Raw genomic sequence first — 14861 nt, 5'->3', positions numbered from 1 at the left:
TTCCTGAACGCCGCCTACAAGGTACTCTCTCAAATTCTGTGCCGTCGACTATCACCGTTTGCGAGGTAATTCGTGGGGCAATACCAAGCGGGATTTATGGGTGCCCGCGCCACCACGGACCAAATATTCGCAATACGGCAGGTCCTACAGAATTGTCGCGAGTATAACGTGCCCACACATCATTTGTTCATCGACTTTAAATCGGCATACGACACAATCGTTTGAGATCAGCTATGGCAGATTATGCACGATTACGGTTTTCCGGATAAACTGACACGGTTGGACAAGTCGACGATGGATCGGGTGATGCACCTAGTTCGAGTTTCGGGGACACTCTCGAGTTCCTTCGAAGAGGGTTACGGTAAGGTGATGGATTATCGTGCTTGCTATTCAACATCGCTTTGAAGTGTGTGATACGTATGGCTGGTATCGACACCAGTGGCACAATTTCTAGAAGGTCTGTTCAGATCATTGGCTTCGCCGATGACATTGATATTGTAGCACCGGAAGAAAGGAACCGTGCCTACTGTGGTCTTCGGAGGACGCTAACCATCAACAGAACACTGATCAGACAGACTCTACGGCCACGAATCCTGGACCATGCTCGTGGAGAACCAACTCGCCCGCCCTCTGGAGTTTTCGGCACCTTCCGCCGCGTACCATTTGTGGTGGAGTGTAGATGAAAGATGGATTATGGCGGAGGCGGATGAACCACCGTTTGCATCAGCTGCTGGGAGAACCACTCATCGTACAAACGGCGAAAATCTGGAGACTACGGTGGGCTGGGTATGTCTTTAGGATGTCGGACGACAACCCAGTGAAAATGGTTCTTGATAAAGACCCGACTGGAACGAGGTGACGGGGCGCACAGCAAGCAAGGTGGCTCGATCAAGTGGAAGATGACCTGCGGGGCCTCTGCAGACGACATGGCTGGCGAGCTGCAGCCATGGACCGAATTGAATGGTGACGATTGCTTCGAACAGCAAAGGACACTTCGGCCTGGAGCTGACTGGTATGTAACTAACCAATTTTCTCGATGTGTTTTTTTATTTTTAGTAATAACATCCTCAAGATCAGGCCGGAAGCTAGATCACGTCTTTCGAACGTAGTCCTCCGGCATCGACTGCCACGTGCGCGCTAAGTTAGACTTTCGGGTATTCACACCAGGGTGAGATGTTTTGCAGGCTCTTGCTTCAACATACACCCATATCGAATAATCAACGGATTGAGATCCGGGCTGCTAGGGGCCACAACCCTTTTGGCCAAAACTTCAAATTTTCCATCAAACAGTGTTGGATCCGATTAGACCGAGAAATGGAAACGACTCTTACGTACAGCAAAGGCCACACCACGGCTTGGGACTGTTTGGTAAGGGATGGGTCCGATTAGACGATATGGCACTCCATCCTGTCGTAGCACAACGTAATGATATACACTTCATTACACCAGCCGAAAGTTTGGTTTGGAAATGAACTTCACTTTCTCAGGAACATTCTCAACTTTCTTTGGTGAAATGAACCTGTCTGTGCAGCTGTTAGACGCAGCATAACAGTTTTTCGTCGGAGATCAGGCTATTATTTATTCCTTTCTTCAGCAAAGGAACGGGCCATTCGTAGTTCTTTTATCAGCTCCGCGATCAAGTGGTGTTTAACTCTAGCTCTGGATGATGCACACAGTTCTACTTTGATGATTTTTCGCATGGATTTCTCAGAATTGTTGGCATCCTTGACAAGTTCCCTTATAGAATGTATCGGCCTGCAAGCAATTTTTTTTTTTTGTAAGATTTGGACCACTACGACCATTGTGTTGATCTTTTGTGGTATGCCTCTTCTTTAGTCTAGGTACTTGTGGCAGACATATCACTATTGATAGGAGTGATCGTCCTTGTCATATCGCACCCTTTCTCCCAATTTGGCACTGAGTTTCGTATGAAATGTATTACCTCATTAGGATTTGCAGACTGGACCTCGAAAGGCTCCATAGTTCCTTTTCCAAAGGCTCTTATTCTGCGCTGTATTAATGCACTGCATTGGCAGAGCAAATGTTCTGCGGTTTCACATTCGAACCCACAGAGGCGACAAATCTCGTCATCTGACTGACCAATTTGTTTTAGGCGACGCTTACTCGGACAATGTCCGGTGAACAGACATGTTATTGTGCTTAATTCCTTTTTGTTTAAACTTAGCAGTTGCTGGCTTTTTTCACGTTTGGTGTTATAAAGCGTTTTGACTGACGTAGCCCTTCAGAGCATATCCAGTTCTCTTGTATTTTCCGATGTTTCCAGGTTTTCAATTCTGGCCTGCCTGCAAGCAATTTTTGCACGGACCGATTTGATCACGATTTGCGTACGTGCAAACCGAGGACGTCCACTTTTCGGATTTCGCTGCTAAGGGCCACCCTGTAGAGACTTTTGATGCAATAAACTGTGGCCAAATGACATCCAACGGCCTCGGCAATCTCATTCGGCATCTTTTGGACGAACAATAAACACGCAATCACTTCTTTGGTGTACATTTTCACTTATATGCAATAAACCGATTTCGATGTTCTTTCACAGAACTTAAGAGTAAGTGTCAACAAATACACTGTCCAAAAAAACAGGTAGTTAGAAACACAAACTAACCCAATACTACCGTTTGAACATTTTCGCATTTTTTTCCGTCTCAAACTGTATTAAACAGTCAGAGATTTAGAGCGGTATGAAATAAGGAAGCCAGGTAATAGTGGCCGAAATCCTTTGCCTCTTCGCGAAATTAAATTCGTTTCGGAAACCTCCGGAGATAATATTTTATCAATGAATTCTGGGGCTAGCAGCTGATACGTGAGGAAGGGCGATACAACCCAAACTTGAGAAAAAATCGTATGTTCAAACAATGTGAGTTCGACGTATTACTTGTTCAGCAATCCCAAAGGTAGCTCAGGAATGGGTGTTGTTGCATTTCTCTGTTTTTTCTTTCTCTTTAGTTTCGGAAATGCGTCATTTGTCCAAAAAATCACGGTGAGTGATTGAATAATTATTTTGTATATTAATCCATAATATGGTAATGAGCTCACCAAGGTAATAAACACAGTATCATTAGTGGAAAAATTGCTTTCGAAGTTTGGGAAGTAATCAGTTACGTTTTCACCTAAAAATAAAAGATAATAAATACTAACAAAATAATAGGTGTGCTAAGGAACTGAGGAATGTTCAAAAATATTTCATATTTTCATTGGAGCATTGCCAATCGGAAAATATAATTAAAAATGCAAATTAGTGCAAAAAGCACTTTTTATAACAGGTGAAAATCTTAATAAAAGACCAGATTCAAGGTGAAACATAAAATGTGCTTGAAATAGAGTTAACAGACAGACTAAAACTTTTAAAGTTTATCAAAGAGCTTACATCATTCCGCGTCGAACACTCGACAGAAACGGACGTGCAAAGTGGTCGTTCTATTACAATCCGGTCCGTGTGTACGAATAGCCAAACAAAAGAGTGTATTATTCGCGCTAAAGGCCAACTAGATTGTGAGTTGTGTCGCTACGTTCTGTACCCGGCTCGCAACTTTGACTGTATTGGTGCAAAATACCAGCTGCAGTTTTGATCTGTGCACAGTGAATAGATCTTTCTAATTCAAGGCCATCAGTTGACAGTCGAGTCGTGTCGCTGTGCTGAGTGATCTCACACCCGGCTCACTGGTGGTGGCTGTATTGGTGCTGCTGTACTGGTGCTGCTGGCTGCTTTGGGTGCAGCTTCGAACGATCGGACAACCACTGCTGGAAGGAAGAAGTAAATAGGTACGTGTTCTTGTCGGCGCTAGTGCGCTACATCTAGCGAGATGGATATAGATCCCTCGCCTTCCGTGCCACCATCCCCGAACCCCCCTGACCCTGACCCTTCTGTTACCCCCTCCCCTGTTCATTCTCCAGTCCCCCCTCGCCCCAGGCTTTACCCGGACGGATCTCAACAGGGCAGCTATACTGTTTATTTTCGTCCAAAGGCAGGAGTGAATTCAAAGCGATTAAACATACTGCAAATTTCTTAAGACCTGACGAAGGGGTACAAGGCCGTGACCGAAATTTCCAAGGTCCGACCTAACAAGCTCTGTGTCGTGGTCAGTGTTCTGGCACAGGCCAATGCTATCGCTTGCTCTGAGCTCTTCACACGCGAGTATCGCGTTTACATACCCGCACGAGACGTGGAGATCGACGGTGTCATAACCGATTCGAGTCTGTCTGTCGAGTGTATCCTAAAAAGCGCAACCGGTTGCTTTAAAAATACCGAAACACAGGCGAAGATTTTGGATTGTAAGCAATTGCGGTCCATGTCTCTCGTCGGCGGTAAAAAAGTTTACACTCCGTCAGACTCGTTTCGCGTTACGTTTGCCGGATCTGCACTCCCTAGCCACGTCTCGATCGACCGGGTTCGTCTGCCTGTGCGATTGTATGTACCCCGTGTTATGAATTGCACCAATTGCAAGCAGTTAGGCCACACAGCCGCCTACTGCTGCAATAAGGCACGATGTAGCAAGTGTGGGGAGACTCATGCGGAAGATTCTTGCAGTGTTAATGCTGAAAAATGTATTCACTGTGGGGAAAACCAGCATGAGCTCTCCACATGCCCGGTGTACATGCAGCGCAGAGATAAAATCAAGCGGTCACTTAAGGAGCGTTCAAAGCGTTCTTACGCTGAGATGCTGAAGAAGACCGTGACCACTTCTACCATAACATCGAACCCCTTTGATTTGTTGTCCTCTGATGAAACCGATTCTGACGATTCATCAGCGGGAACATCTTATGCCAATCCTGGGGAGTCTAGGAAGAGGAAAAATGTTTCTTCTCCTAAACTTCCCCGTAAAGGTCCTAAGATTTCCCAAAGTGTAATGAAAAGTACGAACAAACCAAACAGTGCTGCGGAAAAACCGAAGCAAACTCCTCCTGGGCTTGCAAATTTAAAGTCCCAGAAGGAGTTCCCAGCACTGCCAGGAACATCTAAAACCCCAGTTGTTCCTTTTGCACATCCAGTTGATGAAACAAACTCTGGATTAGTGAAATTTTCTGACATTGTGGACTGGATTTTTGAAAATTTCAATGTACCCGATCCAATTAAAATTTTTCTTACAGCATTCCTCCCAACAGTTAGATCATTTTTGAAGCAGTTGACTGCCCAATGGCCCCTCCTTGCAGCGATTGTATCCTTCGATGCCTAATTCAACCGCGTTTATGAAGAATTCTATCTCTGTCTTACAGTGGAATTGTAGAAGTATTTTACCAAAAATTGATTCGTTTAAAGTTTTGATAAATAAAAACAAATGCGATGCATTTTCCCTTTGTGAAACTTGGCTCACTTCAAATATTGATCTCAACTTCCATGATTTTAATATTATTCGCCTCGATCGGGACACCCCATATGGAGGAGTACTTTTAGGGATTAAAAAGTGCTATTCTTTCTATCGTATTAACCTCCCCTCGATTCCAGGCATCGAAGTTGTCCAATGTCAAATGACAATACAAGGTAAAGAGCTTTGTATTGCCTCAATATATATTCCTCCCAGAGCACAGGTTGGGCAACGGCTGCTCTTTGATTTAATAGAACTTCTTCCCTCGCCACGTTTGATTTTGGGAGACTTCAACTCTCATGGTGTGGCTTGGGGTTCCCCTTACAATGATAACCGCTCCTCTTTAATCTATAACCTTTGCGATGACTTCGACATGACTATTTTAAACAACGGTGAAATGACACGTATCCCGAAACCTCCAGCGCGCCCAAGCGCTTTGGATCTATCCTTATGTTCGACGTCGCTACGGTTGGATCGCACATGGAAGGTAATCCTCGATCCTCACGGTAGCGACCATCTGCCTATTCTTATTTCAATTACTAACGGGTCAAGTTATACGAGGAAATGATTTCAAAAGCGGTCGAGTCGATTCAACATCATCCACCACTTGAAGAATACAACCTCCTCGCGGGCTTGATTCTCGACGCCGCGTTGCAAGCCCAAACGAAGAAATATCCCGGCGTAACGATCAAAGAACGGCCTCCCACTCCGTGGTGGGACCAAGAGTGCTCCGATGTCTACACGCAAAGATCCGACGCGTTTTTGGCCTTCCAGAAGGGAGGTATACCTGGCGACTATATACGGTATTCGGAGCTTAATACCAAGCTTAAAAGCTTGGCTAAAGCAAAGAAACGCGGATATTGGCGTCGGTTCGTGAACGAGACGTCGAGGGAGACATCGATGAGCACTCTTTGGAACACAGCCCGAAGAATGCGGAATCGCGTAACGGTCAACGAAAGCGAGGAATCTTCAAGTCGGTGGATATTTGATTTTGCCAGGAAAGTATGTCCGGACTCTGTTCCTGAGCAAAACATTGTTCGCGATGCGTCTCCGGGCCACGACGCGATAGAATCACCTTTAACGATGGCAGAATTTTCAGTTGCCCTCCTGTCCTGTAACAATAACGCGCCTGGGTTAGATAGAATCAAATTCAACTTATTGAAGAATCTACCCGGCAATGCCAAGAGGCGCTTGTTGAACTTGTTCAATAAGTTCCTGGAGCAAAATATTGTACCGCAGGATTGGAGGCAAGTGAAGGTGATCGCCATCCAAAAACCAGGGAAACCAGCTTCTGATCACAACTCTTATAGGCCGATTGCATTGTATCCTGTATCCGGAAATTGATGGAAAAAATGATACTCCGTCGTTTAGACCACTGGGTCGAATCAAATGGTCTACTATCAGATACTCAATTTGGCTTCCGCCGTGCCAAAGGGACGAATGATTGTCTTGCGTTGCTTTCCACAGATATTCAGCTGGCGTATGCTCGCCAAGAACAAATGGCGTCTGCGTTCTTGGACATTAAGGGGGCTTTTGATTCCGTTTCTATTGACATTCTTTCGGGTAAACTTCACCGACAAGGATTTTCTCCAATTTTGAACAATTTTTTGCACAATTTGTTGTCCGAAAAGCACATGCATTTTACGCACGGCGATTTGGCAACTTTTCGCATTAGCTACATGGGTCTTCCCCAGGGCTCATGTTTAAGCCCCCTTCTTTACAACTTTTATGTAAATGACATCGACGAATGTCTGGCAAATTCATGCACGATAAGACAACTTGCAGACGACAGTGTAATCTCTGTTACAGGAGCCAAAGCTGCCGATTTGCAAGGACCATTGCAAGATACCTTGGACAATTTGTCTGCTTGGGCTTTACAGCTAGGTATCGAATTTTCTCCGGAGAAGACTGAGATAGTAGTTTTTTCTAGGAAGCATGAACCTGCTCAACTTCAAACACAATTGATGGGTAAAACGATTTCTCAGGTTTTGGTACACAAATATCTTGGTGTCTGGTTCGACTCTAAAGGCACCTGGGGTTGTCACGTGAGGTATCTGATGAAAAAATGTCAACAAAGAGTGAATTTTCTTCGTACAATAACCGGACAATGGTGGGGAGCCCACCCAGGAGACCTTATAAGGCTTTACCAAACAACGATACTGTCTGTTATTGAGTACGGGTGTTTCTGCTTCCGCTCCACAGCAAACACACATTTGATCAAACTGGAGCGAATACAATATCGTTGTTTGCGTATCGCCTTGGGTTGCATGCAATCGACCCATACGATGAGTTTGGAGATCTTAGCTGGAGTACTACCATTGAAAAAAATCACAGGAGGGTTGTGTGCAAAGCCACGACCGCAAGGTTGAAGTAGAATACTTTTACAAGAGAGATAACCTGGCTGCTTGCGTGTCAGTCATTTTTCCTAGTAAATAAATGTTGACCGCTCATTGGCAGTATTGAAAATTCTGTGCAAATGAAGTTGAAGTACTATTCAATTTCAGTTTGCACATATAAATACAACCTCACTGAACAGGAAAAGTACAAACTCTTTGCGGCGGAAACAAGTTTCAACAGTCAGAGTATATGTACATGTGAATTCAAATTAAGATAATTAACTTATGGTTAAAGCTCAGAACGAGAAAATATTAAATCTTCAATTCATTTGTTTGGTTGACTTAAAAAGGACAGTTTGTTGTTGAATTTAAAATCGGATATGACGCTGATTGCATCTATGTGTTACGTCCATAGCGGGAGTTATGGTGAACTTGCGTATGACGAAGGCATCGTATTACCTGTTTTATTGAATGGGAGAAAGAGGAATATTGTAAAATTTTGTAAACATTTAACTCAAACAATATTACCAAATCGTAGTCAGGCACTCTGACAACAAAGTTGAAGGCTATTTTCTCATTAAAAATCAGACAGCCAGCAAAAGTTTTGATTACCAAAATCCAGAATGCCGAACAGCCGTAAAGAGAGCTGTTTATTTACCTACGGCAAGTTTCTCGCCCCATCGCTCGCGTTCGCGTTCACCATGGCAGACGCCCAACTGTCTGTGTGAATGCGTTCTAACAGGGCAGTTTGTTATTCAAAGCCGGTTATGCTGATCGCAGCCTTTGCGCTGCCCCTACAGTGGGAGGTTCACTAAATAAAGTAAGAATTAGGCAACTACAACAGAATTTTGTTGCATCCCGTACATAATGTTTGCTTGTGTTGATGCCAGAAAATTATTAACCTTCAATTACTTGTTTATTTGCTTTGAAAAAGGCATTTTGCGGTTTAAAATCGGCTGCTGATCGCAACCTTTGAGCTGCCCTAACAGTACACATACACGGATAACATGCACATACACGGACAACATGCACTGTGGAGGCTATTTCACATTCAGTAAATTAGACGGGTGCGACAGATTTAAATTGCTAGGATCCAACACAGAATGCTTGCTTGCGTTGTCAAAAATTATTAACTTTCAATGACTTGTTTATTTGCCTTCAAAAAGGCATTTTGATTTCCAAAATTGGATTTCCTGAGGGCAATCTTCATGCTGCCCCAACACGGGGGGAATAATAGCAGTCTGGCGACACACGCTGAGAAGAACCGCGCTGCTCCTGAGACGTGGTGACCAACCACAGAGCTAGTGCTGCTAAGGAAGGACGACTGCTGTTGTCGCTGTCTAGAATTATTATGAGTGGCTTCGGCTGAAACAGGCTCTTATATAGGCCAAATAGCATGTTTTCAATTGCAAGGTATATGATTCTGTCGACCGTGCTTGGGAAGCAATCATATAACGACCAATCAGAGGTCGAATTTTCCGTTTTGACAAGGCTTGACTATTTTCAATAGTACAATAGTGTGAATAACAAAATTACAATTATCTTCTTTTGAGAAGAATCTTAGAAGATTTTCCAATCTATTGCTGCAAGAACGAAGGAAATCCATCAAATACTAACCGATTTATTAGCATTTTAAATTGGACATATTTTTCACTTTTTTCGGTTTTAGATTTTCATTTCACATCCCTATGTAGCCGAACTTCCTGAGAGAAGTATTCTACTTCAAAACCGCTTCTGGAGCCTGTCTTCTCGCATTCTTATCAAATGTGAGGTCTTGAACCGTCCCGTGATTGAAAATTTTGAAAGGTTAATCGAACTTAATTCTCAAACCCGTTTTATGACATTGTAGTGATTGAATCACATGTCACAAAATATTAACCCTTTTCCGAATATTCCAAATCGTTTCGACTTATCAAATACTTCTGATTCTACTGTGTTTTTCGATACATCCATGATAGAAGAAACTCGTGGAATCCCGGATCATTTACGGGTGCAGCAGATCCCTAAAATTTTTTCCAATAAATATCGAAACATCAACTGCGACAATATGTACTACACTGACGGATCACTTCTTGATGGGTCCACTGGCTTCGGTATCTTCAATAACAGTTTAACCGTCTCCCATAAGCTCGATAATCCTGCTTCTGTTTACGTCGCAGAATTAGCTGCAATTCAGTACACCCTAGGGATTATCGAAAAAATGCCCACGGACCATTATTTCATCTTTACGGACAGTCTCAGTTCCATTGAGGCTCTCCGATCGATGAAAGATTTTAAGCACTCTCCGTATTTCCTGGGGAAAATACGGGAACATCTGAGTGCTTTATCCGAAAAATCTACTCAGATTACCTTAGCGTGGGTCCCTTCTCACTGCTCGATACCGGGTAATGAGAAAGCGGACTCTTTGGCTAAGGTGGGCGCAACAAACGGTGATATTTATGAAAGACCAATTGCCTTTAATGAATTTTTCGCATTTGTACGTCAGAATAGATCATCAGTTGGCAAAATTCTTGGACCAAGGGGGAACTGGGAAGGTGGTTACATTCCATTATAACCAAGGTATCGACGAATCCGTGGTTCAAGGGGTTGGATGTAGGTCGGGATTTCATTTGCGTGATGTCCCGGCTTATGTCCAATCACTATAGATTTGACGCGCATCTCCGTCGTGTTGGGCTCGAGGAGAGTCGTATCTGTGCCTGTGGTGAAGGTTATCACGACATAGAGCACGTTGTTTGGTCATGCCCTGTACACCGTGACGCCAGGTCTAGATTAATAGCTTCCCTGCAGGCCGAAGGTAGGCAGCCGGCTGTTCCTGTTCGTGATGTCTTGGCGAGCCGTGACCTATCCTACATGTCCCTTATATACGTTTTCCTGAAATCCATCCACGCCCCAGTTTAGTCCTATCCCCTTCCGCCTACATCCAACCAAACGACAAGAACACGTTAAGACCCCGGATCCGGAAACAGCAATCAGACCCGCACGATACTCTCAAGGCCCGATGGAAACAACCCAATATGCCAGTCCGTAATATCTTGGCCCAGCAGCGCAACAAATTTAATATGCTGCTTACCTATGGCAATGAAAACTATCAAACAGCAAACCTGTGCTTTTAATGCAAAATATTCTAGCTTTAAGTTAGATTTAGTTTCAGCTCGTAGTCGGCAGCGAGGATAAAAAATTTGCTTTTAGTTATTAAGATACTCTAGAAAGTAAGCTACCAGATATAATTGGCGCCGTTAAACATTGAATTGTATTTGTGCCGTGTCAAATAAACTATAGATGAAGAAAAAAAAAAGAGCTTACAACAAAATCAAAAATCTTTGAAAATCCTTCGAAAAGGAGAGAAATGAGATAAAATATATAAACTTAGAGTTAATTGGACTTTAACAGAAACAAAATATTGGAAGCCGTAACAGTCTGAAATCCTAGAAATATATTTTGACGGGAATTTGTAGAAAAAAGCAAACAAGAAATGTTGTAACTACGGGCCAAAATCAAAAATTCCCATTTCGCTTTTCAGGATATTTTCAGGAAAAAAGAGAGAATATTACCCCCCCCCCCCCGCACACGTTTTACCCAGTCACACCAATGAGATGGCTTTATTTTAAAATACAATTGAGGGACAATTCCTTTAAAAAAGCATTCTCATCTGTTGATCGGTATCATCGTTGCATTTGACCCCTCATTAGGCGTAATTAAATAAAAACTTTTGCAGTACTGACCTATTTAGTTGCTTTCAAAGTACTTTACAGCATCACCGTTAACGCTGGTGAACGGTTTCGGCAAAGTGCATCTGCTCGCTCGAGTTACTGGTCCTGCAAGTATGTGTATATCTATATACCCGCACACAGTCACAGTCAAAGGCTCTTCCGGTCGCTGTGTAAAGTGCAATCCACGGAACACACGACCGATGCGTTGCACACGATACGACAAATGTGCTGTGCTGGTATACGAAGGTATCTTGTGACACCGAGAACCACTTGCTCCAAGTGCTGCCGTAATAGCGATGACGATATCAAGGATGTTGGCACACACTAAACTTTACAGAAGCACCCACACATACTGTTACGATCACTGCTAATGGCGACAATCGATGATTATAATTACTTAGTGCGAATTTGCGAGATTTACATTAGATTTAATTTTCCTCCAAGCTACTATCGCGTAAATTCGACAGATTCGTGTTTTCTGTCTTACGTTCAACTGTATGACTTTTTTCGCTCACATTCCTTTTCTAATAATCTTTCGCGATGCACCTCATTAAGATCAGCCTTGACGCAAAACTGCAGCGAAATGCTCCGATTCGTGCTTTCTCACATTGTACCACCGCCCACTCCCCGGAAACTTGCACACTTATGTATGTTTATTTATGAGGTGTCAATAATTGCATAGGGGAATAAGCGCAAATCGAGTCACATTAGACGTGAGCTTTTTTTATCTTGATGTGTAAGAATGCTAGAAAGCATTTGGCATCCTTTCGACACTTTGAAATAGGAACATTGTATCGTATACACAGATACACTTGAAAGAGATTACAATACTGCTGCTTTCGATGGACTGCAGAAAAAAAAAGTTTTTTGGATATTCTACCCTCTATAAATCTGCTGTTTTCTGCTGTGCATCTCGTTCTCACTTTACTATTTTTCCTCTCACGCTCTCCCAAGCTATTGCTTGCTGGCAATGTCTGCAAAAGAATGAAACCTCTTTTCGATATATTTTGCAGTTCATCTGCTTTTGACTTTTTGCTTTCAAATAAACTATTTATTAATAAGAATCAGATGCTCGCGTAACACGACACTGTTCACGCATGCTTACCCCCTCGATTGCATCTAGCTATTCCCAGTTATTTGCACTGTCCTTATCTAATAATCAAGTTACGTGTTTCATATCAGCGCTCGGATAAAAGTTTTTCTCACGTATTTTTACTGCTTTTCTCACACTTAAGGATTTCTGAAAATGTTCGCCAGCCAAATTATGCCCCTCACTCTTAATACTATCAATCTTCTAGCGTCAATTCGATTAGAACGCCTGCTTGGGTCTATAATCGTCGGTCCGTATGCAAACACTAGCTGTTTTTTCTTCAAAATTTCCGACATTTTTTTTCGATGAAATTGGAATGGGTTGGAAAAACTTTAGTCACGCGCACCGATTCGCTTCAATTTTCAGGTTAACAATTTCTACAGAAAATCGAGTTTTCCGTGTAACTTCCGTGTCGGCTAAATCCGGACAGTGTGGGAACAGCTCTTAAGCGAGAAAATTTTTCACTTTGCACAAACCTGCAGATTAATGCAGAAGGTGGAAAATCGGCTCGCCCGCCCGAAAATGGGTCACTATCCACTGCTGTCGTAGGATGTTCTCCGTATGTGCGATAAGAGCTGAAAAACTAGTATGCGAGCGACAACAGCAACTTGATGAGGTGGAGTAAGAACATCGATTGATGACCGAAGGCGACATCTAAGGTGCCTGAATAGAAACACACCGGAAGGAGGATGGCATTATACTATCGCCTGTAAGCTGGAGCAGGACATTAGCTTCGTGAAGGATCATGACAAAAGCTTTCTACTGAAGTTCGCACATGCGCAAAACAATCACTGAAAGCCGCGAAGATGGGCACAAAAGCAACAATCCGATAGAGAGTAGTTTTTCCACATCTAGTGTACGCGTTGCAGGGTGGTGCGTTTTATTCTTTGTGCCGGGGATTTCCGTCGGTGTCGCTGGCGTTGGATGGTCACCCTATGGCGTGGATTAGGGTAAATGGCATCGAAAAGTCATTCATTATTATGAAGAAAAAACGAACAGGATCGTTCTCTGCTTCTTTTGCAGTGCGACGACTCTCTAGATTTCGGGAAACATTTTTATCTTTGCCATATTTTTATCAGCCCTACACTATCTCTCTATCCCATCTTCTCCGACAGAGTGCCTTATCGCGAAGCCAGAAAGGGGGAAACACCAATAGACTTTTAATCAACACAGGCCGAGGACAACCAACGAGCACGATATGATGTTTGTACGAGTATTTTTGCCATTTCACGCGACATTTTGCCAGCTGAGCTAAGCAAACTGTAAGCAGCGTGTCCTGTTGAATGTTTGCGAGTTTTTTGGCTTTTCATCGCCCCAGACTAGAGGCTTAGCGGGGTATTTGCAGATTTTTCGCAAACGTTTTTTTTTGCGCTGCCTATGTTCCAGTTCACGCCATTGCGGATTGACCGGGGACCCCGAATTAACTTCTGTTGAATATATTATACTCTGTGCTCCAATGCAGCATTTTGGGTAGCACGTAAAAGATTGGTTGGAGTTTAGGTCTGGAAAGCCTCCTTTCCGTTTTGAGACTATTGTTGTGTGGAGGGATGATTGTTAATGGTGACTATTTAAAAACCATTTGTCATAGTTTATAGCGTCAGTTTTGCAGTTTCGAAGCTTAGAATTTTAATAGAAAGGAGAGTTTTTGAAACGCAATCTAGTCGAAGCATATTTCACACACGGAAGAAATGCGAGCAGTTATCAAAGCTCCAAAATTACTGATGTCGGTCGATTTGCTTTTGACGTGAATGATTCTTCGAAAAGATACAGTAGGACAGTTTTTGTCCTTCGTATCGTATTGTATTGATCTTAACGACGCTGAGGAGAAAGCAGCTGTTGCAGCAAACCCAATGAGACAACTCCTTCTCACTGTATCCATTTTAATCCCATTCCGTAAGAAAATAGATAGCATTGTCAATAGCACAAACAGCACAGCCTTTGTTAAGTAAAAAAGAATAGAGGGTATAACATAACGTTAAACGTTTTATTTCTCATTTATAAGTCGAACTGTTATACTTTTCAGCTTCAATTTTTGTTAAACTAAGCATTCGTACCACAATCAAACAGCGAAATGTGGAAAACCAGGGATGCTTTCAAATTCAACACTTAGTTTAGTAATAGTCCCACCTCATACCCCTACATCGGTTTTCCAGTAACATCATTGATCCAAGGCTCATCCATAATGTTTCCCACCCTTGGTTTTAAATCATCAAAACAGATAAACATTAAAAATCAAAATAACAACATACATTCTTTTTCATATCAAAATACTTATCAACCCCACATGTCTTTTGTTATAATTTCAGAGGTTTAAATCTGATGTACTCAATAACCAGATTGTCGATGTCAGTCGACGCGTATGGCTCAAAAATGTGTAGTCGACTCTTTTTCTAACTTTACTACC

The 14861-nt window shown here is 42.8% G+C and overlaps 1 protein-coding gene across 10 annotated transcripts in view; it reads right to left on the bottom strand.

Annotated features, from left to right (window-relative positions):
* The window catches only part of LOC129730633 (uncharacterized), a 199360-nt gene extending 186289 nt beyond the window's left edge, over positions 1–13071 (bottom strand). For 9 of the 10 annotated variants that reach the window (XM_055690115.1, XM_055690118.1, XM_055690116.1 and 6 more), the window contains exon 1: positions 11380–12214. The gene's annotated coding sequence lies outside the window, so the exon portion shown is untranslated. Of the gene's footprint in view, positions 1–11379; positions 12215–12933 lie in introns of those variants that run through there. The other variant, XM_055690114.1, reaches the window with a different exon arrangement.
* Between the last annotated feature and the right edge of the window lie 1790 nt (positions 13072–14861).

The sequence above is a fragment of the Wyeomyia smithii genome, chromosome 3, assembly GCF_029784165.1.
Source record: "Wyeomyia smithii strain HCP4-BCI-WySm-NY-G18 chromosome 3, ASM2978416v1, whole genome shotgun sequence".
Lineage (NCBI taxonomy): Eukaryota > Metazoa > Arthropoda > Insecta > Diptera > Culicidae > Wyeomyia > Wyeomyia smithii.
The sequence above is the reverse complement of the archived record's forward strand: the minus strand, read 5'-3'. Positions and strand labels throughout refer to the sequence as shown.